The 3039-nt window shown below is 51.0% G+C and overlaps 1 pseudogene; it reads right to left on the bottom strand.

Moving 5' to 3' along the window:
• Window positions 1-97: 97 nt before the first annotated feature.
• LOC116083293 lies at window positions 98-2633 on the bottom strand (annotated as a pseudogene).
• Between the last annotated feature and the right edge of the window lie 406 nt (window positions 2634-3039).

The following is a 3039-nucleotide window of genomic DNA, read 5'->3' as shown; positions in this document are numbered from 1 at the left end:
AAAAAAAAAAAAAAAAAAAAAAAAATCCCAACCATAGTTTCCCCTCTCTCTTCTCTTCCCAGTCCTTTCCCCGTCCCACAATCCATTCCTTCTCCCTTTTTCTTTAGAATGTTAACCAGCCTTGGCATATCAAGTTGCAGTAATGTCAGTTGCATCTTCTCCTACTGAGGCTAGATGAGGCATCCCAATTAGGGGAAAAGTCTCAAAGGCAGACAACCCAGTCAGAGACAGGCTCTGCTCCTCCTGTTAGAAGATCAAGCTACACTCTAGCATATGTGCAGTCTCATACATGTTCTCTGGTTGACAGTTCAGTCTCTATGAGCCGCTCTGGGCCTAGGTTAATTTGTTCTGTAGGTTTTCTTTTTCTATTCTTTTCTTTCATTTTCTCAATCTTACATGATTCTTCCAATCCCACTGTCTCAGTTGCTTTATTGTTGCCCATCCTCCCACACAGTGTGACAAAGGACATCAAGAGTGCCAGAAGGACGTTGTCAGAAAGCCTCTGGTGACAGAAATCTCCTGTGTTGCAGACATTTCTCCAAGAACTGCTTGAGACGTATGAAGGAGCCCATCTGTCCTGAGCTCGTGATGGCTTCAATTCTGGGCAAGTAGTCCTCTTGGATGAGAAGTATCATCTTCCAGAACTGGACCTGGTACTGCTTCATGAGGGCATTCCCACGTACCTCCAAGAAGTCAAACAGGAGAGTGGCTGTCACAGCTGAGAGAGGCTCCATGTTTAAGACCTGTGCCAACCAGCACCAGCCATGATGTAAGCCATGAGCACGAGCTTCCTGCCGGTTTCCACAGGGCCACTGGAACTGGATGATGGCGGCATACAAACGGATCATCCCAGACATTCGTTTTAGAAAACGGTCCTGTTGCTCAACCTTGGAATCTGTCTCTTGATAGCCAAGCATCCGTTGATAATCCTCCAAAGCCATCCCTTCCTTGAAAGCTGGGTAGACAGGAACTGAGTACGGACACTTCTTATGGAGCTGAGCAAGAATGAGGTCTCCGACTTTGGGGTGGAGCATCCCGATACCAGATGCCACCGCTGCAATGGGGAATGCAGCTTCATGGTGAGAGGCCACTTCCTCCTCTCCTTGTTTCACAAATTTCTCTGCTAGTTTGTACTGGACAAACTCCAGCCCCTGTGGGTGAAGAGTGACCGACACAGAACGCCCTCCAGATTGGACAGGCTTTCCTGAGAGCAGGCAATGGATCTTATCAAAGATCTCCTTCAGCTTTGGACCCGAGATGCTGGAGATCTGGCTCACCAGGATGGTGGCTGCCTTCTGCAAGTTCATCCTTATCTTTTTCATCTGACTGTCCTTGCTGCTGGCCAGATCCTCAAAGGCCAACACACATTCGGCAGAAGCATCCTGAAGTTGTTGGTACCACTGCATTGTACTATCTTGTACCTTCCCCTGCAGGTCTTCATTCTGTGAACCTGCTGGGCTTGGGCTGGGTGCAGAGCTCTGGCCGCGAGCCCCTGGCTCCTGCTGCATCTGTGACTCCTGCCATTGGAGCTGGGCCTCCTCCTCCTCCTCCTCCTCCTCCTCCTCCTCCTCCTCCTCCATCATCTCCTCCTCGTCCTCCTCATCGTCCTCTTCGTCCTCCTGCTTCTTCTTCACTTTAGAGGCTCTGGTGATCTCCTGCTCGAAATTCAAGAGGAGGCCCTGCATTTCCTGCAGGGCCAGCTCAGCCTGGGCTTGATTCTCTGCTGTGGGAATGCCAGTCTCCAAGGTGCTGCGAATGATTCTAGAGATGAGGCCACACAGTTGGTTGCCCTGGGTCTGGAAGGCAGCCAGGTCCACATTCAGCGGGTCTTTGTGCTGACTGGAGGCATCCAGTTGCTGGTTGAGCTGCAGGACCTCGTCTTGCAGGGTGTACAGGCTGCGCAGATGGACCCGGCCTTCCTCCTCCCGAAGCTGCTGCTGTTCTGTCTCTCCTACCTTTGGGTTGAGAATCTTGGCTCTGGGGCAATGCTGCCCAGCTTTCAGCTTCTCCTGATGGCCCAGGGCTTCTCTGCTCCTCCTCTCCATCACTTCCTCTGAGTCCCGGAACTCCTCATGCTTCAACTTCAGCTCCTTCAGCTCGTCCAACCTCTTTAGCTGTTCAGATGCCATCTCTGGGAAGGCTTGCACTTTCCTCTCGTGCTCCTTCTGCCGCTGCCTCAGGCTCTCTGTTGCTCTCCTTCTGGATGCCAATTCGAACATTCGGATGCAGTCTTCCACTTGGATCGCCCGAGAGGACCGAAGTGCAATAGGTTCTGTGAACGGGGACTCCTGTGTGCTCTGGGATGCACTTGGCGTTGAGGGTGAGGGATATTGTGGGGTACTTCTGACAGGAGACTTCAGTTGTGAGGATTGGTCCAGGCCTGAAGCAGATCCAGAGGACCGTAGGTTACCTGAGGAAGGAGCATTCTCTTGCACGCAGCGTGAGGTGTTGGGTAGGATGTGATCTACCACCCATCCAGAGTAAGAAGACAGTTTGGGAGGAGACTTGCGTTCTTTCAAAACACACAGCAGCCCCTCGCGCTCGTAGTGCAGGCGGCCTTTGCTGGAGTTGCGGAGTGCCCTCAGGGTTTCCCCACAGTGACCATCGGACCTCACTGAACTGGCCAGCACCATCTTCTCTGAAGGAGAACAGATGATTCCATAGGATTCCCCAACCTCCACTTAATCTTTGGCTATGGGTCTCTCCATAAGTTTCCATCAGTTATTTTGTGAAGTCTCTCTGATGACAAGCTAGGCTCTTGTCTGCAAGTACAGCAGAATATCATTAACAATGTCAGAGGTGGGCTCCTATGGCATGATGTCTCAAGCTGGGCCAGTCATTGGTTGGCCATTCCCTCAATTTCTGTTCCATCTTTACCCCAGCACATCTTGAAGGCAGGACAATTGAAGGTTGAAGGATTTGTGGCTGGGTTGGTGTTCTAGTCCCTCCATTGGAAGTCTTGTCTGGTTTCAGGAGATGGCTGCTTCAGGCTCCATAGACCTCATTGCTAGGAGTCTTTTTTTTTTTTTTAAATTTTTA

This window comes from Mastomys coucha, unplaced genomic scaffold (genome assembly GCF_008632895.1).
Source record: "Mastomys coucha isolate ucsf_1 unplaced genomic scaffold, UCSF_Mcou_1 pScaffold8, whole genome shotgun sequence".
Classification (NCBI taxonomy): Eukaryota; Metazoa; Chordata; class Mammalia; order Rodentia; family Muridae; genus Mastomys; species Mastomys coucha.
The sequence above is the reverse complement of the archived record's forward strand: the minus strand, read 5'-3'. Positions and strand labels throughout refer to the sequence as shown.